Source organism: Microtus pennsylvanicus, chromosome 1 (assembly GCF_037038515.1).
Source record: "Microtus pennsylvanicus isolate mMicPen1 chromosome 1, mMicPen1.hap1, whole genome shotgun sequence".
Classification (NCBI taxonomy): domain Eukaryota; kingdom Metazoa; phylum Chordata; class Mammalia; order Rodentia; family Cricetidae; genus Microtus; species Microtus pennsylvanicus.
The window spans coordinates 45,421,781-45,449,490 of NC_134579.1; the positions used below are offsets into that span (position 1 = coordinate 45,421,781).

Consider the following 27,710-nt stretch of genomic DNA (forward strand, 5'->3'; position numbering starts at 1 on the left):
CCCTGCTTGTGCAAGGCTTCTTGGGAGTTTTCTAAGCTCATTTTAGGGCTTTGTCTTATTCTTAATACCAGCATTCTTTCTGCACTCACTTCCTAATTATTTCCACTCCTACCTTCTCTTACTCTTTTTTAATCTCATGACTTTGTCTCCAGGAGTCATTACACTTAGAATCATCTTCAACTTCTCATCTAAACATTAGCCTTTCAATTATGGTATAGTTTCCAATCCCGCTTATGCAAATTCTTTATGCCATGATACTTTTGTAAGGTAGCCGTTTCTCTACCAGTAGTGCTTGTTAGTTGTCCCATCCTCATTAAGCTGCCCCTCTTCAATACATGTCAGGAACTCCATGTTTACCTTCCTTCCATATAAGTTTCCTGTTTTGGTTTTTTGAGACAGGGTTTCTCACTGTAGCGTTGGAGCCTGTCCTGGAACTTGTTCTGAAGACCAGGCTGTCCTCAAACTCACAGAGATCCACCTGCCTCTGTCACCCGAGTGCTGGGATTAAAGTTGTTCACCACCACCACCCAGTCCATAGATGTTTCTAAGAAGCTGAAGACTTGCTGTTCTCTGTGCACTGAATATAACTTTGTTTTTTTTTTTGGTTTTTTTTTGTTTTTTTTTTAATTTATTTATTTATTAAAGATTTCTGTCTCTTCCCCGCCACCGCCTCCCATTTCCCTCCCCCTCCCCCAATTAAGTCTCCCCCCCAGCCCGAAAAGCAATCAGGTTTCCCTGTCCTGTGGGAAGTCCAAGGAACCCCCACCTCCATCCAGGTCTAGTAAGTTGAGCATCCAACCTGCCTAGGCTCCCACAAAGCCAGTGCGTGCAGTAGGATCAGAAACCCATTGCCATTGTTCTTGAGTTCTCAGTAGTCCTCATTGTCCGCTATGTTCAGAGAGTCCGGTTTTATCCCAGGCTTTTCCAGACCCAGGCCAGCTGGCCTTGGTGAGTTCCCAATAGAACATCCCCATTGTCTCAGTGTGTGGGTGCACCCCTCGCGGTCCTAAGTTCCATGCTCGTGCTCTCTCTCCTTCTGCTCCTGATTTGGACCTTGAGATTTCAGTCCTGTGCTCCAATTTGGGTCTCTGCCTCTGTCTCCTTTCATCGCTTGCTGAAGGTTAATATTCAGCATCTTACACCTGTCAGGATGGCTAAAATCAAAAATACCAATGATAGCCTTTGTTGGAGAGGTTGTGGAGAAAGGGGTACACTCATCCATTACTGGTGGGAATGCAAACTTGTGCAACCACTTTGGAAGGCAGTATGGCGGTTTCTCAGGAAATTCGGGATCAACTTACCCCTGGACCCAGCAATACCCAAGAGAGGCCTTATCATACAACAAAAGTATATGCTCTACAATGTTCATAGCAGCATTGTTTGTGATAGCCAGAACCTGGAAACAACCTAGATGCCCTTCAATGGAAGAATGGATGAAGAAAGTATGGAATTTATACATAACTTTGTTTTTAAATCAGTGAAGGGCCATGTGGGAGTGCCATGCACTGTTTGCCATTTGTTTTCTTCACCCCAGGAATCTGCCCATATTTTAGGTTCTTAAACTATTTTGAGATAGACCTATAAGTGATCATGATTATATTGGAAAATTGGCATAATATATGAGGTTATAATTAAACTAAAAATATAGCAAATAAGATGTTCGAAATTGACTGTCTTGCCTAGTTCTTGCCTTAGAAATTACCCACTATTTTCGAATTGAGTAAGGTATGAAATCATATTGGATGGTAAACTAAGTTTTTATCTATAGTTTCTCTCAGACTTAGGTTATTCAATAAATAAAATACTAGCTTACAGTTGAATTAAGATCAAAGACTGTGAGTGGGTGAGGAAATGTGGACTTTTAGTCTTAACAGATTGTCCTCCTGAGCAGGATGCAGGGCTTGTAGCCCCACGTGCTAACCAACCAGGGGGCCCTGTGCTTCTCAGTACACCACGCTGTTGAGCCTCCCACTGTGGCTCTGATTTTGGCAGCCAGGGCAGAATCAGCTCTTTGATCCTTGGAGTGGCTCCTACCACAGTAAGTGGTTCTGTTTGTTTTGTCCTTCCTTTTGGTCATTACTCCCACCTGGCAGTAGAAGACAAAAACTAGGAGGTGGGAGGGAGTAATGAGAGGACACTTCAGGAACACGGTATGACAAGCATGAAAGGCTGCCTTCACCGACCTGGTTCTAAGACCACATGGCTATCATGTCTGCCAACTTATTAATGATGAGTTTATTTTATATATCACACAACAGTGCTGAAAAGAACATTCCCCTATTCTGTTTTCTTGTTACTGGGGTCCTAGATCCACCATAAAAAGCATCCATCCATACAAAACAAAAGCAGTTCTACCGCTTCCATTTTTATAATCTTCTTCCGTAAGTGTCTGTATATTCTTGTAAACATCTACTTCATCTTATGCTTTCATACTAGAAAAATAGATTCTCCAACATATTTAAAAATAAATTTGGATGGTATCTTTTCATATAAATATCTTGTTTTAATATATATTTGTTGACAAATAATTTTATCAAGTACAGTATGCTATGCTGATCTATGTATATATTTGTGAAAATATTTAACCAAGATTATTTACATATCCATAAATTTACCGGCAGGAAGCTTTATTTATAACGTCAATAATTTTGTAGTAGTCTCAGTTCACATCAACACACCATTTTATAAAGAACATAAAAATGATTATACCTATTTTATAGTGAGGTGCTGAATGCAAAATGGCTCCACTAAGCCAGAATACATACTGAAAAGGCATCAAAGTGTCCAGGGTTAGAGAAACACTAGTAGTAGTATGAAGGATACATGCGATTATACTAACTGGTGACTTCTACATATAGTCCCAATTAAGCTATTCGGTCTCTTTTAAATAAAATTTAGCCAAGTAGTGGTGGCACATGCCTTTAATCCTCAGGAGACAGAAGCAGGCAAATCTGAGTTCAAGGCCAGCCTGTCTACAGAGTGAGTTCTAGGAGAGACAGGGCTATACAGAGAAATGCTGTATCAATCAATCATATAAATAAAAATAAAGCAATGTTGTATTAATTTTAAAATCTAAGAATTTATCATAAACATGTATTCCTGTATCTATATTCTGTCAGCTGTTTCTTAAAGACAACTATTGCAAAAATATTAGAAACATCTTCAAAGAAAAACTATCAGACTACCAAATCCAATTTGCCTTTAATAATTTATTTATATTTATTGCTCAAAGCAGTCTTCAATAATGCTGTGTGTCATTTGATCCAAAAACTATTTAACCTTGATTCTGTGTTATGCTTCATTCTGAATTGTTAAAATACCATATACTATGTACTTCTCAATGAGTTTTAATGCTATGCATCTTAAGTATTTTTTTAATCCATTAATAGTTGTTTAGAAATGAGGGAACTGAGAATCAGAGAAACTAAATATTTTGACCCTGGGCATGTAACTAATAAGTGAAAAATCTATTATTCAATCTCAGACATTTCTGACCCAAAGTCTCCCTTCCTTTTTTTAAACTACTGTCTTTTTCTGTGTCTCATGGTATAGATGACTTTGCATTGCTTCCTACAAGTATATGTGCTTTGAATAAGGGGAAGTGTGTCACACACTTTTGTTGGCTTGCTTGCTTGCTTGCTTTAACCACTTGAACCCATGTCCAACACAATCTACTTTCCATTTTTTTCCTCCTAATGCAGCCTACTAGCCTGGAGATAGCATCATATTACATTCCGGTTTTATTTGTGAGGGTACATTTACATTCACTATTGAACTATAAAACCATCTAAGTTTCTTAGATTAAAGATAATATGAGAAATTGTATATGTGACCTTGTAATTATAGTATAATTAGGCTATTTTTGTTAGGTATTTATTACAGAGGTCTTAATATTTAGGGCTTTACTATCCAGCTTTACATGTGAATTTTATTATTTGTTAAATTTAAATGGAAATAAGACCTACCTAAATTTTTATGGTGATTAAGTGAGATGTTTATATAAATATATGTTCATATAAAATTCTTACATCAGTCACTAATATATAGAGTACTCGAGTCTTAATTGTTATTATAAATGATTGGTATATGAATAGGTAATACAAGCTTAATAAATGCATAGTGAATGGATAAATGAATTATATAATTTCTTTAATTCTATGACCAATGTATTAGTTTGGTATTCTGAATGCTTTTATACACTTTGCATATCATATAATACAAATGTTCAATAGCCCTAAGAATATCATGCTGTTTCCAAAAGGACTTAGTGACTCTAAAGGAGCCATGTTAGGACATAGCATTCCTTTCCCCACTTACCACTTGCAGCTCTTTGTACTGCATAGTCATTCTCTGTCAGGAGGTATGTGTGGCCACTAAGTAATACATACTTTCCCCTCCTTGTAACAGTCATGCAAATATGATTTATCTTTTGGCATAATGTAAATAGAAGTGATCATGTATGCATGTGGTGAGCAAAAGATAAATGGTCAGGAAAACACAAAAAGGCAGCATGTACTTCTATACTCCATACTTTCCTGAGACACCCAGAATACATTGAGAACCAGAAGGGCAATGCACATCACTGTTTGTGCCTAGACTAGAGATGCCGCATACCTCCCTGAGGAAGGCAAGTTATTATGATTTGAGAAGGACTTTGTTCCTTAATAGATTTGCTTTTAAATCCTGAGCTGTTTACTGTCTAAGGCATTTATCTGATATTACTATGCACTAAATCCCTCAGTTCCTAGAACTGCTAATCTGATTCTGATAATAGTTTTAGAAAGGGTTCAAAGGTTTACCTCCCTGTAGAATGTTTTTCCACCACTGGTACTCCAGTTCTACCTTCAGAAATAGTTCATGTGTTACATAGAAGAACCCCATTTTATGTTTTTCTGAATATTGTGCTATGTTTATAGTTTTCTGTTTAGAGGTGGATATTTTCCTTTAGCCTCTGGTGATTAAATTATAAACATCTTGTAAACTATGCCTTATTCATCTCTTGGTGCTAGTATTTCCAGTTTCTGAAACTGAATAGGTTCTCAATAAATATATATCTAATCAATTAATAAAGTTACCATTACACACACCAGATAAGGGGCATGAATGGAATTTCCTCCGTAGTTTTGTTTTCCTCAAGTGATTGTGAGCCTTTTGAATTTTATTATGAACATATTAATATGCTTGAGTTCATTAGTTGCTTTGAGAGTAATTTTCTAATCTTAGGAAAGAATTTTTTTTCTGCTTGTTTGTCCTTTTGTTTTGTTTACTCTGTACGTATTTTTTCAGCAGGGCTCAAATGTACTTCCATGAGTGATTGCATGATAGAACCACATGGAAAGTGATATTAATTCTCACTTGTTTACATGCTACTTGATTTATTGCTTTGTTCAAGCACTTTTATCTATATGCTTTTAAAAGACACATGGGTTGTGTCAGTGAGCTGGCAAAGTCTTAATTTCAACCAGAATTCTTAGACCATAATATAATATAGGATATTAGTTAACAGTCAATAACTGTGACCTGCCTGAACAAATCCCCCATTGTTGCTTCCTGTTTTGAGAACTATACCTGAGAATATTTGTAGGGACTAACTGAAATGTCCAGTCTCATACAGCCTAAGAGAAACCGAGACACTCACAACTCAAACTTCTGTATTCCTGGCTTTTCCACAAGCTCACTGAGAAGTGCTGTATATGTCTGATTTCTCAACTTCACCATGTAGTAAACTTTTGCAATCCCGAGGCAAGAGACCTCCTTTGTAAATGTTGTCTGCTCAGTGACAGTGTTGGCACCCAGGAGGCCCTAGCAGATAAAAGTGGAAGAACATATGGCTTCCATCTGAGTACAAATTGGTGACCATAACATGGTAATCCAGCTGCAGTGTCCCTATACTGTAAACTGAAAGAATATGATTAGAGGTGTTTATAAACGGCGTCTGAATTCTCCCACTCTGCCCCACCCCCATTCCACTGTATTTTTATCGGCCTGAATCATAGCCATTCTGCGTCGCAGACTCACTGTGTTATTTGTGAAAATGGCCAGCATGTGGAATTATTAATTAAAGCTAACAAATCACCCTGACGAGCTGTGCCCTGGCATGGCTGAAGGTTGATTGGCGAAAGTGTTCTCCTTTAGAGAAAAGACTTTTTGTGCTTATGACGCAGTCAGGGACGGATTATTGAATATGCAAGTTAGAAGAAAAATCACAGGACAAGCAAATTGAGTATTTACTGGCAAATAATTGCTCTCTTAAGCTGTGGCTCTCTTCCTAAATTCTTAACATTCCCGAGGGTTAGAAAGAAACACAGAAAAAAAATGCATCGGTACAGAGTTCATTTTAAAAAAAACCACATAGACTGATGTTTGAGACTTGTTCAGGTAAGTGTGATTGTGTGTGCCTGGGAAGGGAAAGACCAAGCAGAAGATGGGGAGCATGAATGGAGTCTGGTGAGTCGTTATGGGAACATGCTAAGCATATTTCTACGTTGAGAATTTAGTTTCTGTGCTGCATTTATTGTGAAAGTTAGAATCGTGAAAAGGAAAGAGTGTTTTCTCAAATTGTTTGTCTTTATTAGCAAAAAAAAAAAAATGTGGTAATGTTTTGTCCCAAAATAGTTTCACTTTTGCCTAGATATTTGTGTCTATGTAAAATAATGACTGGATCTAAAGCTCTGTTGTTATTTTCAACGTTGTTAACTATGACGCGTCTTAGCAGTGTCCCAGACACATATGGGATAACTGTTGCATTCCTTTTTAAACGTGAACACTGCTTTACATTAGAACCTAGCTGGGACTTTTTAAACTTGAACACTGCTTTACATTAGAACCTAGCTGGGACTTTTTGAAATTTATACAGGAACATGAAGTTTTAAAGTAGTTGTTTAAGCTTTGCACTCCTATAATAACGAAAGTGTTCATATTGTCAGTGTGTGTGTGTGTGTGTGTGTGCGCGCGCGCACATGTGTGTTTTGTCTGGAATGTTGATGAGACTCCTGAGTTCTGAAGATACTGTAAGATACAGGAAACAACTTTAAAATCTTTCAAAACTAAACATAATGCATAGAAATATACAAGTATGGAAATAAGGCTCATGTATAAAATGTCGATATTAAACAGAATCTTTTGAAGTGCAGTTAGACTATGTGAACAGCACCACAAAAATGTGTGTATCTACTGAGAATGAATACATGTTCTTTGAAACCTAGAAAAGGTACTGTCATCGACAACAGACTGTTTTTGAAATGAGAATAATTCGCTGGCGAAATAGCATTTTAGGCTTATATTAACTCCAAATAGCATGGATTTAAAACAAAGGCATAAATATAATTTAGACTAAATTAACTAATTAATAATTGCAAAGTGCTTTAACAATAAAACATCAACATGATAGTAATAATAGGAATAAGAATAAAAATGGAAAAATCTAGCAGTTACACAAAAATTAAACCATAGTCAACTACATAAGCTTTCAGAAACTCAGTATTTTCTAGTATAAATAAATGAAACAGATGTTTTTTTGGCCTTCTAATATGTTTCTTTTGCCAAACATCATTGCATTAGTTAGGAGTCTTTCCTTACTATATTCTCTGTTTCTTGAAGATTCGTTTCTTTTAGCATGTAGGCTAGAGCTCAAAAGGAAGTTTAGAAATGTCTTTTTTTTAAAGACTGAATGAATCCCCACTGGATCAGTTTTCCTCAGATTTCATGAGACAGCTTCCTTAAAGTTTCCTGTGAGTATTAGAGAGCAAATTTGGTCCATTATTTTGAAATAGCAAAGAGGGCATTTAAAGCATATGTTCAGAGAGCAAGCCATCTGCCTTCTTTATTATAAGTATCACAGCATTGTGAGGACTTGGAAAGGCTTGAAAATTGAGCCAAAGTCCTGATCAAGATCTTAATACCGAGCACTCTGATTTATGTAACTGTTTTTAGCTACCCCCATCCCCCCCCTTTTTTTTTTAGAAAATACCGTTATTACTTTATGATACATGGGCAGTACTGCCAAAGTGTTATGGAATGATATGATCCCATGGCAAGTTAATGATGACCTGATCTCTTTCATTTAACCCACTAAATGTGAATATTTTGTCACGTTTTGAGCTTGTTATTAGTGTTGAAACTCACAGTGACTTAGAGAAACAGAAGGTGTTGACTATCGGAACAAAAATGAAATCCAGCTGCTAACTTCTGAACTATGTGCAGACAAGTTGTAGAAAGCATGCATGGGCCAGATTCGAGTACTACTGTAACCCAACTGTGTTGTAGTGAGAATATGGATCAGTTTGAGTTGTCTATAGGAAGAGGGGTTGACAGCAACAGAAAACAATACAAGTGTAAATTGAAATTATTCCTAGAAGGCACTACTATATTTCCTTAGCAACTGGAAGGATTTGAAAATCAAAGTATAATAAAAGAATCAAAAATCATATTTGGTTCTAAATGTAGTAATACTTGTGGTGTTATCCTGAACATTCTATAGTGGTCATGTAAGGACGGACCAAGATGAATATAAATATAGGATATCTAACTTGCAAACAGAACTTCTCCCTTACCTAAACTGTACTCAAATCAGACCGGCCTGGGTAGTTCATTATCAAAGGGAAGCAAAGTCAGATTACAAGTTCTCAGTGGTTTTCAGGAGCATACACTTGGATATGTTGATTGTGCCAATGACCTTTTTTAGTCTAAAAACTAAACAAATACCCTAAAATACCTACAGTTGATATTCATATAAACAACATCAATGACCTGGTGATAGAAATGATTGTCTAGTTCCTATAGATCGTCTACTAGTAAAATTTTAATTTTGTACCTCTACAAATTGCAGAACTACAGATGAATGTACCTGGTGTATCTTTCATCGAGTAGTCTTTAGCATATGAGAAATCTGTTATTTATAGGAAGTTAATTTTAATTTAGGGATTTGTGTGTGCATGATTTATATACCAAATGTACATGCATGCACAGATACATATTTTAATTTTGCTATTTTTAATACCTTGTTCCAATTAAGCAATTTAGATGGTTGACAGAAATAAACAGATAGTAAAACAAAGTACATGAATTATAAGAATATAAAAAAGATAAAACAAAGCAAAATGATAAACCAAGATAGGTATAAAAGTGGAATCTGACATGAGGTGAACACAGACCATTCACTGGAGAACTGTACATTCAGCCTTTTTGCAGTCAAGTAAACAAGTGTGACAAGTTATGCATTCACAGCATCTGCGAAATGAAATAACTTTTTTCATTTATCACTTTTTTTGTAAAATGATGGACTCAGAATTTTAGAAACAATAGTGCTAAGATGTCAGGAAACTTCCATGAAAAGAATTATGGGTTAAAGTCCTAAAAAATCATTATATAAGTAAATGCAGCTTTTCCTGGAGATGCCGATGTGCTAGTAATCTCTTCTCTTTGGATAAGAAGATGTGTGGGGGCAAGACGAGGGGGGAGGTGAAAGGAAGAGAGTGAGAGGATCAAGGACCTGGAATGGGGGAGAAGGGATGTGAGTACTGTCAAGTGGACCAGACCAACTTCTTATGGACCGTGAGGAGTTAAGAGGAAAAGAGATCTTCAAGCTATTAACTATAAATAAATGATTATATATTGTTAGGACAAGTCAAACAGACTACTTTTCTTGTAGCCACTGAAACACATTTTACCAAATAAACCTCTTGAATCAGCGTCACTGTCCCAAGTTGTGCATAAAGTCCTGCTCTGTGGCAGCCATTGTTTTTTCACTTTAAACAGATTTTGAGTCTTTTTAAAGGTTTAAAAGGTTTATTAAAAAGAGTCATTTCTGCCTTAAAATTTAGCATTTTTCACCTTTGCCTTCTCTCTTCAAAAATTTTAACAAGCTGTCTAGTCTTCTCACAATTTTGATGGTTAAGTTGCATTCGATGGCTAGTCATCACTTCCAAAGGGTGACACATAGTGATTTCTTTATATATTGCCATGAGGCCAGGCCTTGGAATGCCATACAATGACCACCTGTAGCAGGAATTCTAAGGCAGTTTTTAGAAATTTAGAATTTCCAAATCAAAAGCTGTGCCCAGGGCACTTAGCATCTGCAGTAGAGTGGATTATCTAAGTTAGTCAACTTGAAAACAAGGGTTTGGAAACTGTGACCTTAAACTTTATAATATATGAACCACAACCTGTCAGGGTTCATTATAACATGAACTAAACACTAATGCATATTCAGGCAACAGAATATTGCAGGCAACAAAAAGGTAGTAGGAAACTTAAGAGCCTGCCCTCACAGTGACGGACTTCCTCCAACAAAGCCACACCTCCTAAGAATGCCACTCCCTGTAAGATTATGGGGATCTGTTACATTCAAACTACCACAAGCAGTCAGCTCAGAAATGGAATGAGCTTCCTATTTCATTGGTGGTTTGTTTTCTGGAAGTTTTGTGGAACCTTCCTCATTATTTACTGGACAACACAGAAACTATTGTATGAATTTTACCTCCACTACTGCCTCTTATTTTTTACTTAATGGAAATTTCTTCCTGCCATGACCTTTCCTGGGAACTAGAGATGACAGCAAAAAAAAAAAAAAAAAAAAAAAAGAGAGAGATAAAATATTGACTTAAAAGGGTTTATATTATATTGGACTAGAAAGAGACAAAATGACTCAACAAAATGTAAAGGAATATATGTACAGAAAAAAAAATGTGCTTTTTGACATGGCCTTCTCTGTTCCCTATGATTTCTGTAGTGTCATAGTGTGGGATTTTTTTTTCTTCTCTGATGCATACACAAAATAGTCCCATGGATTCAGGAGACTCTTCCATGTGGGAAACATCTGCACAGGAAGTCTGTGTATTATTTAGGGAGTCAACCAGTTGTTTTCAGTTCTGGATTCTTAGAATCTGTCCTCGGGTTTTTCAAGGGCTGATTGGTAGGTGCTCAGGATGCATCGTATTTTAAGAGATCAACAGTCTATATTGGAGGACTTAGCTACAGTAGAGACTGATGATTAACAATACTATGTGACCTCTGTAAGGTCATCCAGGGAACAAAGTAAGAAACACAATACTAGAGAAGATCAGAGAACAGAGCAAATTTTAGCTGCCTAATAATAATACTAAAATGAAAGAAGTTCCGCAAGTGAAGTTCTAAGTTTCCCTTTGATCAACCACTGTCATGTGCCCATAGTGAAAATATTTTAAATAGTAGGAAAGTATATTGAAGGAAAAGAAGTGGGGGGCCACTGATAATTTCCTGCCTAGAGATGCCATTTTTTTATTGATTTTTATTGAGCTCTACATTTTTCTCTGCTCCCCTCCCTGCCTCTCCCCTCCCACTCCAACCCTCCTCTAAAGCCCCCATGCTCTCAATTTACTCAAGAGATCTTGTCTTTTTCTACTACCCATGTAGATTAGATCTATGTAAGTTTCTCTTACTGTCCTCATTATTGTCTAGGTTCTCTGGGATTGTGATTTGTAGGCTGGTTTTCTTTGTTTTATGTTTTAAAACCACTTATGAGTAAGTACATGTGATACTTGTCTTTTGGGTTTGGGTTACCTCTCTCCAAATGATGTTTGCTAGCTCCATCCTTTTGCCTACAAAATTCAAGATGTCGTTATTTTTTTCTGTTGTATAGTACTCCATTGTATGAATGTACCACATTTTCCTTATCCGTTCTTCAGTCGAGGGGCATTTAGGTTGTTTCCAGGTTCTGGCTATGACAAACAATTTTGCTATGAACATAGTTGAGCACATGTCCTTGTGGCATGATTGGTTATCAAAAGAACAAATAATCCAATAGAGATGCAATTTTTAACATTCATTGGGTACTTTTTCACTTTCCTCATTCTGTTTGTATGAGTGTTTTGCCTGACCGTGTGTGTGTGTGTGTAGCATGTGCATGTGCCTGAAGCCTAAAGACATCAGAAGAGAGCTCAGATACCTGGAACTGGATTTACTGATGGTTATCAGTGGCAATGTGGGTGAAATGATCCCCAGTACTGAGGCCTTTGCAAGAACCTTACGAGCTCTTAGCCCAAGGTATCATTCAGGCTCACTTCAGGCACTTTTTAAAGCATGTATTATGTTCTAAGATTTGGCTAGCTATCACACCTTCTCAGAAGGGAGCATTTTAATTGGCAAGTGGTTTGAATAACAGCATCTCAGACTTTGACTTGTTAGATATCTTCACGTTTGAGCATATAGACCAAGTGGGTCGCAAACCCAGTAGTATAGCTCCATCAGCCAAAAGATAGCCTTGATAAAATTTGGAATATCTGTCATTACCTCCACATAAAACACATGAGAGGCAGACTTTGAAGAATCTGACCTTTCTCTTATTTTCCTGCTGCCAGTCATTATGGACAAGTTATTGGGCTTTTGTGCCTGAAGTGTCCTGTTGTAAAATCAGATTATTAACACTTCTTACCCCATACAGTATTTTGAGAAATGAGTAATACCATGCATTAGAACTGTCAATTGTGATGCTTGAGACATTGGAAAGTATTCAACAAAAGTTATCACTACTGCTGTGATTGCTATTATGATTATTGGTTTTGTGACATCCAGGAACTTGCTGAAAAATGTATTTTTCCAGTGTAGCTGCATTAGCCCTAGTGACAAAATGATTCAAGGTGCTTTTCCTTCTGAAGATGGGTCAGAGATATCATCATTGCAGTACATATGAAGGAGATCTAGGTTTTCCATATTAAAAAAGTAGTGTGATTTAGCTTAATATGTAGATGGTACTATGCAGTCCAAATTTATGGATTTTTTTATAGAAATTATGTTTCAGTCTGCATGAAGTGCTGCTTATTTTTCAGTTTGGGACTTGTGTTATTAAAAGGAACTTTTAAATCTGAAGCTCCAGTGATCATAATCTAGTGCAGTTTTCTTCTAACATCAGTTACAGAAGAGAAAAGTACAATTTTGTCTATAAATTATAGAGTCTATGAAGACTCTATAATCATCAACTCTGTGTTTAAGTGGGAGTAATCAACTTCCTCCTTCCCAGAATTCTTCTGTTCTCATTACATCATTTCTACTTCCTGCCTGCTTTTCCCACCTATATTTCTTGCCTGGCCAATCAGTGTTTATTTATAACATGTTTGACAGAATACAGACAATTCTCCCGCAAAACATGATAGTTAACTGACTAAGGTCACTAGCCTAGTAGGGGCTACACAGTAGGCACCTGAGATTGTTTACTGAATTGAATCTATATTATCAAGAAAACTGATACCAATTCAGAAATTCTGTGTTGATGGAAATGACAAAAGAGTGATATGGTAGAATGAATATATTTTCTTATAAAAGCAGTTGACAGTACATTGTTAAGCTTTTTATTTATTTTATCTCATTTACATTTGTGTGGTACTGGGGGTTGAGCCTAAGGCTCTGTACATGCTAGGCAGTCATTCTATCATTGGATTGTATTTATAGTCCTGTTAACTTTTAAAAATTGTAGTCTTGCTTAAGTCTTAAAAGTGGAACTGTATCATGAAGAGAGAATGGGCCATATTCTTACACAGAGTATGCTTTCTTTTTAGAGTTGTCATCGCTACTGTCTACAGGTCACATGATCATGGGCACCTTGGTTTTGTGTGTGTGTGTGTGTGTGTGTGTGTGTGTGTGTGTGTGTGTGTGTGTGTGTAAAACCCTCAAATCTCAAATGAAAAAATGAACTAATAGCATCATAATTGGTCTGTATTTATGGTCTCTAGTAAAGTTCTTTATGCATCTTGGTACATAAGATATATTCAGTAAATGGTACCTGCTACTTAGTGTAATAACCACAATAATAATAAGACACAAGCCTTTTAGACAATAATCATAAGCTCACTCATATATGTTAATATAAAACATCCATTAATATATGAGTATATATGTTATGACCCTTAAGATTGCTTTGCCTAATATTTGACACACAGGAAATCTAAGATGTAAATTTGATATAGTTACATGCTTTCACAGGAAAAGTGCTATAATTATTTTAGTTAAGTGAAAACATAATTCAAAACTCCCAGGCCAACTCAATCTTATGAAAATAGTAATAAAAGCAACAACTATCCAACCATTTTTTTTACTGAAATAACTAATTTGGGCTTAATGCAAATAAATAGGATGTATAATGTGATAGAAAATAAAAAGGGAAATACTTGAAAAATTCTTGAACCCCTGATTCAAGTAGTATTAATTGGAAACATTTTAAAGATAAAAAGGCTATTATTGCTAGCTGCAATAGATACATATGGAAAATGGCTGCAGAGATTCACAACATAAAAATAGTTCATTGCTAAATTTGAAATTCTGTTAATGTCACAAACAGTGGGATGTGAAACACAAATGAATTGTGATGACAGTTGAGTACCAAGCTGCCTGTTTTTTCCCTCTCAGAACTGTCCGTATTTGGCTTTATATTTTCCTCATCCTGATTTAACCCATCAATATTTGTACTTTCTGTAACTAACACCACCTTGTAACGTACACACTAAGGATTTCATTTCTAAACCTTCCTGCTTCCTAGCAATCTTGCTCTAGCTTTGTTACCACAGACTTCTGTTGGTCCCGAAGGCTTTCTGGCCCTTCACTTTAGAGTCTGGCTTTTGAGCACCTTCTTACCTGGCTTTTTGCAGGCCTCTGTGTTGTGCTTTATTCTTCCATTTCTCTTAGCTGCCTAAAGCCTTTCCACTCTTCATGAGCTGCAGGCTGTTTGTGTAGAGCATATTTCTTCTCACCACGGTTTTAATTTTGGGCACTTACTGTTATCCTAAGAATCTACATTCAATTTTTATTATAGTTTTTAACCTAGTTTTTCTAAAATACCACTCTTCTCCTTTATGGCAGGTTCTCTATGATCGTGGGTTTTGGGAGCAAGACTTATTTTCTGAATCAAATAAAATTCCCTTCAATGCAGCAGCTCCACACTAGCATAAGCTAGCCTGACCTTTGGGAAATGTCATTAAAAGACTCTCTGAAGAGTATTTTCAAATACCCAAATCATTTAGGCTTAATGGCTTTTGTACATGGATAGCAGACCTACCTAACTAACAGAGCAACAGGCCTAGGAATATTTTTATGTGGCTTTCACTGTGCATGATGTCTAAGCTGACATTTATTGAGTGACCTCTCTGTTCTACCCATTATAGTCTTAAAGCAATCCTCTGTAATACTTCATGTTCTCTTCACTTAATAGATGAGGAAATTGTAACCTCAACTTTCTAAATGGTGGAAGTCAAGGCTCCAGTATGCTAAAGATGTGCTGTGAGTTGAGAACCGGGCAATAAAGTAGAAATTATCAACTGTGATGTCTGACTATTTTTATTCTTTCAATTGAGAGTGAAATATATATATATATATATATATATATATATATATATATATATATATATATATATATATAATGAACATTTAGTAAAAGCTTAACATTGCAAAGGATCTTCAAAAGGTAAGAAAACTACTGAGCCCAGTTCCCACCCTCCAACATTGTTTTAAAAATAGATTAATATTGATATATTTACAAACCTCAATATGACTTAGTACTTTTACCTTTCTCTTAATCTCGTGTCTTCAACTTGTTTTCCTGTTAATATATTCCTGTTAATAATACTTAGAGAATATTTGCTGTTTAAGAGTCTTTTAAATATTGATATATCATCCTATTTATAGTCATCTTTTTCATAGATGCAAACATTACAAGGTTATTGAAACATATTTATTTAGAGTCTTAATAAAAAAAATATGGTGAAAAATACCACATATGTATGGTTTGCTATATCTTGTTCTGCCTCCCTGCCACACACAAAATTTGTTGACATGAGCAAATATCCAAGAGAAAACAAGATATCATTTTAAGTTTTAACATTTGTGTGTAGTTGTATTCATGCTTGTGAAAAAAATATAGAAGAGTTAAATATTTTCAACACAGATTCACTATAGATATAATCCAAATCATAATATATTTGTAAACAGTGTTTGAGTCTTATGTTTCTCTGGTAACGTGATTCTATGAGAAAAATGAAACCAACCACAACAAACTCTCCTTCTCACAGAATAAAATGAGACTTTCTGTCACTGTTTTGAAAAGTGGTTTGAACAGTGACTAACCACTCATTTACAAATATTGTTGTGGCCATTTTAAGCTGTAGGCTGGACAGCACGTGAGAAAAGTCAATAAAATGGTCTCTGTTGTGGATGAAACTGTAATATACCATTAAACTATAATATACCATTAAAACCAATTCCCTCTCCTTGTTTTTATTATTGCATTCCACTAAGGTGTTGCAAAAAATAAGCCAGCTTCTACTAGAATGAAGTGTCCAGACAAGGAAGTCTGTGAATAATTAAGAGAATAAACTAGAGTAGAAGAGAAAGACAGGCAGAGAGACAGAGACAGAAGGGAATGGAATAATGGAATCAAGTGGAAAAGATTATGCACTGAAAAATGTTGAATATTTCAAAATACAAAATTAATGGAAGGGAAGAACTTTTCTTCAAAAGAAAATACTTTCCATCCTTCATCAGCAGTGCAGAATTGATGGCTTGATAATAAAAGGGCTTTTTAGTGAAGTTGCTGGGAAGAATATGGTCATCACAGAGGTTGCACTGGGTGTTCAGTTGCCCTGGGCAATCTGATCAGCATGTCCTTGTTTCTAGAACTAAGTAAACCAAATCAGGATGAACGACACATGGTTTAATAGTTAACTTTCAGAACAAGGGGCAGGGAGATGCTTTGATGCCATCATCCAGCTTTCATTCCAATCTCATTACTGAAGTTCGCTCTGAGAGTATTTACAGCTTTCCGGAGAGTCTAAGCTTGGCTGAATCCTGAAGATGGAAATATAGCTTAATGACCTCCTTGTTCTGGAGTCTTCCTAATGCAGGTGAATCCTTGTGATCAATCATTTTCTACAATCCAGATTATTGCTATAAATGTTATTGTTGTGATTTTTATTAGCATTTTCTTATCATGGGAGGTGCCTTTCCATTTTTCTGTTATTAAACTATGCAAAAGTCTTGTGACTGCACTGAGTTTTCTCTGAGTCTCTGAGGAAATTAACGTCCTCTCCAAGTTGGAAATAATTTGAGATAGTTTGAAAAGAACTTGGATATGCAAGTCCAGTCTTGCTTTTTCACAGACTAGGCACAGAAAATATCATAGAAACAGGCTTTTATTTGACAAAAGGACAGAATAAATAAAATAAGATGTATTTTATGGTTTATTCAGTCTATGAGGCTCAGGTGAGTTTGACTCGTGATCTTTTACCTTTTCCTCTGCTTTCCTGGAATCTAAAGTAGACACTTCTTGTAGAGCGGATATACTTTCCTACTGTTAGCATCTCTTCCATCTTGTCAAAGGAAGCTCCAACCATAGACTAGGTCTTGCCATACTTAATGAACATGTGTTTAGGTTTTCTGAACAAATATTCCAAATAAGAGAATGGGGGCAGGTTCTTGTTAAATACCAAATTCATGGAAGTTATCGAAGAGTCTGATATTATTTGATATTAAAGTATAATAACTAAGCTAAGTAATAACAATAACAACAGTCAACAAAGCCATGTTTCTTAATCTCTCTTTTTCAATTCTATTTTTTAAAAAAAAACACTATAAATATCCTCCAGCAAACAGAATGAGCACACATCTATATTTTTGGTATGTAGTTTTGGTATGTAGATCATATATTTTTACTGTAGTTCCTGCCACACATTAACATCTCCAATGTTTAAGAATCATCATGTTTTTGTGTGTGTGGCTATTCTATTAGTGTTACCATTTTTTTATTCTCTGCTGTTATTTGATATTTATGAATACTAAATGACTCCTTTTCTAGCCTCCTTGTATACACTTGGACATATGGGTGTTGTCTGTATAGTGTCTTTGAAAGGGGGAAGACAGCAAAAATAGGTTTTGAACAATATTTTACGAGTATTATTGAAAAAATAGCTTCTGTATATTCTACATACATACACAGCAGCTGCATAAAATGTGAATTCTGTTCATATCTACTTTCTTCTGCATTTATTACAGTGACTAGTGCTGTAGCAGCTAAGCACTTTATGTGATCCCTCTTACTATTATTTGCCACCTGATCATTCCAAAGTACTTTTGACAATCAGAGAATTTCATTAACAATCCATTCTCTTGCTTTCTGTTTTTCGGCACCTTTGCATGTAAAAGTATCCAACATCTTAGTAGCTATCTCAGATAAATTACAGAAAAGTGATAGAGTACTTTCGACAGGAGGGGGATGGTGTGGGGGAAACCATCCCAAAGCATTTCCTATCATTCAATTGTGTTTTAGATTATTCAGATAGTGCTATAGAAGTCTATATAGTCAAGGAAAACCCAATCCTTCATAACTACTTTGTTTATTATATTCTCCACCATTGTAGTGTTACATGAGGAACATATATAATGCCCACACTGTACATGTATAAAGATCTGAGCAGTAGTACCTTCTCAAAGCAGGATTCCTATTGGCCTAAATGTCCCTTAGCTCAGAACCGTAGGTGCCAATCTGTTTTTAAAAGCTACTGCTTTTTTTTTTAACTAAAAGGATTAAAACTTATTTATTAAAAGGTTCATTGTCTTTCTAGCGGAGGGTGCGTGGTCGGTACCTTAACAGTGTGATTGAATTAAAATCAAGTTCATGCTGGGGTTTCTTTTGCATCTCTACTCCTTGCTTTCTCTTTGACTCCAGGCTAATTGCATAACCTCTGGTTGACTTGTGCCTCGTCTACACATTCAAAGTAAAACTCAGAAATGAGGCTGTTATCCAACTATTGTAGGCTCGAACATTATTTCTCTAAATATTTCTGGGAGAAAATTTGAGATTCCTGATACAAAACAAACAGCCAGTTTTATGAGCATTCTCCTGTAGTCTTAGACAACAGTCCTATGGGAGAGTATACAATATGATCATACTCAGATGAAAATCATTGAAGTAATTAGACTACAGATAAAGATTGCTCCCCACATCCACCAAGCTTCTGATTCTGACTCAAGAATATAAACTTACCGTTTTATTTCTAGCAAGTCCTTAGTGTAATGCTGAACAAATGATGCTTTCTCTTGCATTGCCCTAATGGAGCTGAAGATCTAGTACCAAAAAAAGACTTAAAAACTCAGTCTCTTCATTTCATGGCAGTGAAGTCTTGGAGTATAGACACAAACCTAGACCTTTCAACTTTGAATCTTACTGTCTACCAGGACAGCCGGTTTCCCTACTTTGACTCTGTGTTTTCAATGACTATTGTCTGCCTTTAAATACTACATGAAACAGCACTGTAAAGTACAGACATTGGATCTTCCCCCCCTCCATCTAATGGTTGTTCTTGTTAAGTTTGTGAAAGAGTCCATTTTAGTTATTAGCTTTGGCCAAAGAGTGTTTTAAGGGTAGTCTTGAACTCCTACTTAGGTAATAAGAACAATAAAGAAATGAGTCATCTTGGTTTTCACTCTTTTGTCAATATGTAAAAACATACAAGCAGGTTTATTTACCAAATTCAACTATGAAATGTTTCATTTCAAAGTTCTAAGACATTTTCTTTCTTTACATAAAAATGACAGCAGAGTGGCAAGGTGGATGGGGGAAGGCAAGGGAAAGCTACAGAAAACAGACTGAGGACATAGGTTCTAGACTATCTCACTCCTCAGGAAACATCTGAGCTTCAGGAAAGCTTGTACTGCATACCAGGGTGCTTCCCTAATTGACTGGGTGTTATGGTGATGCAGGAAAGCCTCATTTCATGTCTGGATTGTTGTACAAAAAACTCAGATTTAATTCTTCTGGACTACTACTTGATTGTTTATAACATTTAAAATATCTGGTAATTATAATATGTAATTTGAGTTAGGAATTACTATTATAAAATGTGAAAGCTTAGGTATAAAAACCAGACAGATATGAGTTCATATCTTGACCACTCAGCAATTTTAAACAAGTTATTTCATGTCAGCTTTTGCTTTCTCTTTAGTAAAATTCAAACAGTAATATTCTTGTAAACTGTTTCAAAATTAAATGAAGTGATAAATTTAAAATTTTGTTATTATGGTGATTGTCTTATGATATGAATTTATCACATTAGCTGGAGCTAAGCATTTCACTTTCTTTATCTGTAAAGTAGTGGGAAATCACTTTTTGCAATGAAGAACAAATATCTTAAAACTCTGTATGCACTGGCTGGTGGTGGTGGCGCATGCCTTTAATCCCAGTGCTCAGGAGACAGAGGCAGGCAGGTCTCTGTGAATTTGAGGCTAGCCTGATTTACAGTGTAATTCCAGAACAGGCTCCAAAGCTACACGGAGAAATCCTGTCTTGCACCCCACCCCTACCCCCCAAAAAACCCTCGGTATGGGTACATGAATGGTGTTTTGTCCACAGTATCTTCTATAGCTTCATTTTCTCCTTCTTACTCCTGATGTAGAAATACTAGTTACTCTGATTTCTCTGTAACCATGGTACTTGACAGAAGTTACTTGAAAGAGATTTATTTTATCTCACAGTATTATCTGGTTCATTCCATTATGGTGGAGAAGACATGGGAATGCACCCAATTCAGGGGAACAAAAAGCGTGTGATAAAGACTTTTCATATCTGGAAGCAGAAAGAGGCCAGAAGTAAAGGTAGGCATAGGCTCCAAAGGCCACCATAGGCCACCAGTGATGTACTGCAAACAATAGGACCAACCTCTTCAAGTTTCTACAGCCTTATAATATCAACCCAACTGCTATGGCACACATCTTCACAACGTGAACCTATGACAGACCTTGAAACTCAAATTATAACAATTTTGTAATTATTATTTGAAATCTTTAACGGGTTTAGCCTTTTCTATGGTATTTTCCCAAGAATGGCTACTTCCAACTCAGACTGGATACTGGAACATAATATAAATCCACTAAAATTCTCATAACGATAATTGAAATATTGTAGACTGTTGCAATACAGTCTTAAATACGTAGAAGGCAGAGCTTTGAAGGTGTGTCTAAATAAATACTAGCATGTCCCTGGAGTTGCTGGTCAGCCATCACCCACTTGCCGTGTAAACTCAATCATTTGTAGCTTTCATCTCAGAGCATAAATGATGCCATTAACCTGCTAGTTGAACATGATTCTAACTTAAATCCTTTTCAAATTCCCTGAGTTTTTACTGTAAGTCCTAAACAATCATGAAAAATTATTTATATATGTGAATAGGTTAAAATTATGGTCACTGTGACTGAAAAACACTATTTGCTTAGTTTTACCTATGTTTGCTAGGGTAGCTGTCAATCATTTTACCTAATAACTTTAAAAATTAGATCATTTTTGAAAAAAACATCCCATGTGTCTCTTGAAATAAGATGTTTTTGGATGGACTGAGGGAATCATTTGACTGTCCAATAAAAGTGCAGATGGTACCATTTTCCTTGACTCATCCCACAGTGCATATGAATCAAGTCACATGCCTAAATTTGGGGATTTTTGTAGCACCCTGTCACTAAGTTTTGGGACATATAAAATACCATTTGCCTGGCTTTTAAGTTTGTGGATCTTACACAGTGCCTGGCATGGAGATAGGAAGGACATTTTTTTTCCATTAAACTTTTACGCTGTTTTGAAAGGAAAAGTTGAAACAGAGTCCCTACTGAGATTTTAACATGTTCCATGGTGGTAACCATAGGAAATAGGGAAACAGGAAATTTCTGGACATAAGGAAGCCAAGGAGTCCTTCTCAGCCTGTCCTCACCTCTCAGATACCAGTTGGGCTCTATAAAAGTATTTTTATCTAAATACATACTTAATGATTTATATTTCTATAGTCTTTATGCAGACAGTAGAGAGAATATTACTGCTGATAACCAAAATGCTTGTTTTCAGAACAAAACTCAGTTCTTAAATTCTGGAGGAACTGATGGAAAAATTCATCCAGATTCTAATAAGGTCAAATCGTGGGAGTTTGCATTTGAAAAAGTCCATTTAGCAAATTTAGAAGAATTCTCAAAGGATGTCATAATAAAAATGCATATAAAGTACAGATATGAATAAAATACTTTTGGGAGGGCACAAACTTATGGACATAGCATGATGACACTTAAATTTAGGACACATACATGCATCAAACACAAATATTCATATATTCATCTCTGTCACCTCTCATTCCTTGACCCAAGCTCCAGATAGCAAAACTGAACTCTACTCAGCTTCCCTATTTGTAAGTACTGTATCACTTAAATTAGTGTGTTTATCAAACACAGTGGTGTTCTTCCCTAAAAATGGAAAGACACATTTCAATGACTGTTTATAAAGCGTCTATACATTTATTTGTGTGTGTTTCCTACCTATAGGGAACATGTTTTAAATTCACTGTCACTTAAACTCTGTTAAAGGTCTGCCATCTCAAGAACATTATACCTAGTCAACTAGTCATCATGCTGTAGGTATTATGGAAGCTATCCTAAAGATACCACTTCCTATTCTTGTTACACAGATATGTGGCTCTTCTTATATCTAGAGTAGCACCAAACTTTTATAGTCCCATAATAGTAAATTAAAAACAAACAAACAAACAAAAACAGCCTCTACCCAGATTATAAATACTGCTTCTGATGACTTGCATTAACATCACTATTCTCATTCTTAGCTAAACCACCCAGGTTGTATAATCATAGATTGCCACATTATATAGTTAGCTTTTTCCATAGTACATTCTTGAAAGGTGAATACTGTGTATACATAACCATGATAAATCACCTAGCTACAGAGCTTGTACAGTGAATGTGTGCCCAAAGGCAGGGAGGGGGAGGCTTGCTCCAGAAACTGGTGGAAAAGCACAATGATGCATCAGCATGCTTGCCTTGTGACTCACACTGACAGCAGATAAGCTGTCACTCAGTGATGTCATTGCAGCCTTCTAGATCTAAACATTGTCTAAATAATTAAAGTAAAACAGTTTTGAAATGCTCGCGACTATATAAAAATTTTAATCTGTAAAGAATAGGTTTCTCATGAGAAACATATTTATATTTTATATTTATGTTATAGGGCCATTTTCTTTTTGTTAAGCTCTCTTTGTCTAAATGCTGGAATCTAGTTTAGCTGAGTCAAAGGCGCTGGTTGAAGGGGCCAGTAATGGTTCACGGTGGTAGTTAAACTAATAAAAGAAACGATGACACTAGAATCTTAGAGAAGTATATAATTTGATGACATGTGCTGCGTTCCCTGAATTCTCTAATGTTTGACATGGGATGAGCTGAAAGGATTTTTCAGACAATGGCAAACCCTGGTGAGCTAGACGAGTTTTTCTGTAAAAGTGTAGTTCTCCAACTTAACTGTACCTCTGGAACTGGTGCATATTGGAAGGACATGTCCCTGCAGATTCTTGTTTGATGGCAGTTCCTAGGTGGGCCTGTGGGTCCTCGTTAGGACCAGCTCCCCTAGTGATGTGCTAGCTGATATTCTGGAAACCATCTCTGAATTTTCTGGCAGTCGATCAGCGTTCTTACATTCGGGATATGTGGTGTCTGGTTATGGGCAGAATTGAAGACATTACTTAATGTTCTATTCTGTAAAGCCCCACAGACAGAACATTTTATTTTTTCAGTCACATATCTTCAGAATTTTCTGTTTGTTCCTACTAAATTTGCATGTTTTGGCTTAGGAAGGAATACAAATAGACCAGCTTTGTCAGAATTTTTACTTAATTGGGATTATAGCCTCTATCAGAATAGGAAATCTTTACATATTTTGGGCTTTTCCCTCTTTTTATGCATATGCCCAGATATCTTCACAAAACTAAAATAAATTTTTAAAAAATAAAATAGTTGTATTTAATGTATTTACACAGCTTTGTCAAGCAACAGCAATAGCGTCTAATCTGACCTCTCACAAATATTCAAGCCCATAAGGATAAACATGAAACACCCCCCATTACTAAGAAAATTTTATTTCATGAAAGACAATCTCTCTCTATTCCACATATTCAATTCCCTTGTCATTTTACATTATAAATAAATAACAAACCAATTTGGCACATGCCCACCGATTAAAAATAAAAGTTGTCAGAATGAGAGGGGAAAGACAAAAATATGAATTATTAATTATAATATTAAGCAGCACAAAAAAGCCTAACATGAAATGATACCACCTAGAAGAAATTATATCAAAATAAAAACGAGACAATGGTTTAATATTCATCATAAAATTGCATTGTTGTAATTTTAGGTATTTACATATCTAGTACTCATATCAAATTTGATTAAAAGATAGTTTCATTATTGTAGAGAAAATTTACTTGTAGAATAGTTATCATAAATGAAAGTATTATTTTACAATCATGTCCTGACTAAATTATCTTACTGACCTAGTAGCTATATTCACTGTAACGTCACATCACTGCATATTATTTTTCAAATGTTCAACATTTTGGAAAACAAAGAATGCCTAATTGACAGAAAGCATGATTAAAGAAAGCTTTTCTGGATGTTGCTTAGAAGTTTACACCTTTCATTATGGACTGGGAATTAATATTTTTCCATTCATTAATGTGAAACAAATATATATTGAATACTGGTTAATAACATAATACAGACTTTGATCAGCAGACACTGGTGGACAACAAGAAGTGCCAATATCGAGGAAGACTGGAAGTATTGTTCTGTGTCTTATGAAGCTCTTTGACTGTGATGCATGTGTGAGAGAGGGAGTATGTGATGGGACACACTTATGAAGGGTGATGTGAGTCATGAGAAACTTAGCCTTTTCATTTTGGTATTTTAAATGTTTATTTTTGATGATGTTTCTTTTGTTTCACAAACTACCTTAAAATTACATTTGAAAACTAAAAGCAATTACCAAATAATTTGCCCACATTACCACATTTAGAATAATCTCACAAAAGTTAATATAGATGAGCACTTTGTTCCCATGAATAACAATCCTGGTTCTGTTTAGTAGTGTTCTTAATATTGTAGAAAACCTCCCTGACTTGTGATAAGTTTGCTTGTGCCATTTCATTTGGTTTTGTTCTATCTTGATAGTTTATTCTTTGAAGCGTGATGTTACATTACAATCTCAATGTCCTTGCCAATATCTTTGTTTTTAATTTTAAGTGAATCTAGTACTCACTGAAGTAGAGTCAGATCCGTATCCAAGCAAAGGACAAAATGTCCTCTTTTTTTTTTTCATTTTTACAGTAAACCAACAATTTTGTTTTTGTTGCCTCTATGACATTTTTTTTCAAGCAGCTAAATTCTTACAGCCCTATTTTAGAAAAACTTTTTTTGTCACATAATACATTGGCACTATCTGCCGACATGGGTTCTAATTTTAATTTACATTCCCTATGAGTTTCTAGCATTGATTCTTAGAAGGCATTATGCTTGGGACAGGACAGTTGGCTCTGTGGTTAACAGAACTTTTTGCTCTTGCAGAGGATCCAAGTTTAATTCCCAGCATTTACATGATAGCCCACAGCCAAATGTAACTTCAGTCCTAGGTTCCTGATCTTTCCGTCCTCCTTAGGCACCAAGGGTGGCACATGGTGCACATATACACATGCATGTAAAACACTTGTATATTTAAAGTAATAAAATAGATGCATCTAAAAGGAAAATAATATAGAAAATCTCACCTCACTGTTGTTACTATCACCTCTAAGCATTTGCTTGGCCCCTCTTCCACAGTGGTATAGCCACACATTGTTCCCACATTGTAGATCATGCACTAAAGAAGTCTTATAGAGCAAAAGTTTAATTTCCATTACACTCTCAGCTCCGGTGCCTCTGTGATCAGAGGACATCAGTCCTTTCAGTGTTACTTTCTTGTCCAGATTGTTATGCAGAACTGACTTTTCTGTCTCCTGTAGTCTTCAGGGCTTCAGAGTGTTTAGTAAGCTTGGTCTTCTCTTATAACATGTAAGTTTCATGGCCTTCCATTTTTCTTAGTTTATTCCTTTAGGATTCGCTGATTTTCACTATGAATAGCATGTCACAGCTGCTGTCATCAAGTGCTGTGATTTTTCCTTTTTCAAACAGGGTCTCCCATAGTCAAGGCTGACCCCCAAATTGTTGTGCAGCTGAGGGTAACCTTAAACTCCCGATATCCCAGCCTCTGCACCTCTGCTGCTGGGATTAGTCATGCACCACTGCACCTGGAGTTGATGTGCTTTATTTTAGTACTTCTTTGTTTGCTCGGTTTTGGTAAATGTTAGTCCCAATAATTGTTCTTCTCTTAATTTTAGTTATTAAACTGCTGAGTAAAATGAAGGTAGCATAGGCAGTGCCAGAAAACTGAGTGCAGCACGAGCGGGCGACTTCTCACAGCTCTGATGAATGAGGCAGAGATGAAGACATTGTAGTCAAAGAACATTATAGAATCAAATATAATAAATATAAAATCAAATATAAAATCAAACGGAATGTATTATCTTGAAGTCTTCAGTTTATTTAAGTTACTTTTCAAACTTAGGTTTCTTAAGAGCAAGAACCTCTTTGTTTGCTTTCTCCATGACCATATGACCATAAGAATTGCTGCAAAGTGTTTCTTCAGGTCCTCTAACTACCATCTGTGTGTGCTAAAGAATTTGGAGGAGTTAGTTCTAGGTACTGGTGAGATTTCATCTCCTCCACAGTTCTACCTCCACTTTCCTCTGTGTGTTGCAGATAGCAAAAGCAACCTGGTGAATACCAAGTCTTTGTATTTCACACTAAACATATACAGTTCACAATCCAGAGGCTCTTCTGGATTATGCTTTTGAAGACTCCCCTAATGCAGGAAGGAGAGGTCTAAGAGTGAGAAAAGAGGAATAAGGTAGCTAAATGCTGCAATGGAAGAAGAAAACAAACCACTTTCATGCGCAAAACAAGGTACTTCTGGCACCATCAGTGCCTTCTTCAGAAAGCATTCAAGTACAATAATAGTGACCAGGAATCAGAGCTCAAATGAAATATCAAGCACCCCCAAAACGAATCTGGCCTGACACTATATCGTATCACCATAAGAAAGAACTAGGAAGATTTTCAACCCTCTATTGACTTTTGTATCCATGTAGATTTAGCCATAAGGAAACCAACTCTTGGCAAATCCAGACCTTATTGAGCTCTATGTGATGAGCCAGTGAGGTAATGGGAGTAAATACACTGTACTACGAATGTACACAACCTGACTAGGTCTGTTTTTATAAATGGGTAACATTTCCTAGCAACTTATTTGGAAAAATCATTTTTTATAATATATGTGTTTACACAAAACCAATAAAATGTCTTGTGTGTGTTGGAACATTTTGCTTTTATGTCTGGTAGACCATTTACTTTACCTCCTTTTCAGTGTCTGTTGGAACATTTATTTTATATTCTCCATTTCATTCCTGTTGGAGCATTTATGTATGATTTGTTTGTTACTTTTATCTGTTGATCTTGCCCTCCCCATATGCTCATGTCTGACTGGCCTAGTTTCCCACATTCAGTATGTGATCTCTAGCCCTTCTTAAATATTAATTAGTGTAATTGAATTCCCTCCAGTATTTCTAACCCCAGGCACCTGAATCTCAGTGTTTTTATTAGAACTGATTTGCGCATTTAAAGCCCAACCTGCTTCCCCATCCCCCATTGCCCAAACAACTTTTCTTGATTAGGTAAAGGTCGGGGTACATGTTTGCCTCAGAGAAAGTCTGCATGGAAAATAAAAGCATTATATATTACACCTTTTTCAGCTAAAGGCTGAAAAATACAAAGCTGTTTTGGATCTT

The 27,710-nt window shown here is 36.0% G+C and overlaps 1 protein-coding gene across 17 annotated transcripts in view; it reads left to right on the plus strand.

Moving 5' to 3' along the window:
- The window catches only part of Zbtb20 (zinc finger and BTB domain containing 20), a 766,528-nt gene that overhangs the window by 365,052 nt on the left and 373,766 nt on the right, over nucleotides 1–27,710 (plus strand). The window contains exon 1 of one of the 17 annotated variants that reach the window (XM_075962996.1): nucleotides 5,988–6,378. The exons of the other annotated variants lie outside the window; for them this stretch is intronic. The gene's annotated coding sequence lies outside the window, so the exon portion shown is untranslated. Of the gene's footprint in view, nucleotides 1–5,987; nucleotides 6,379–27,710 lie in introns of those variants that run through there. 17 annotated transcript variants of the gene reach the window in all.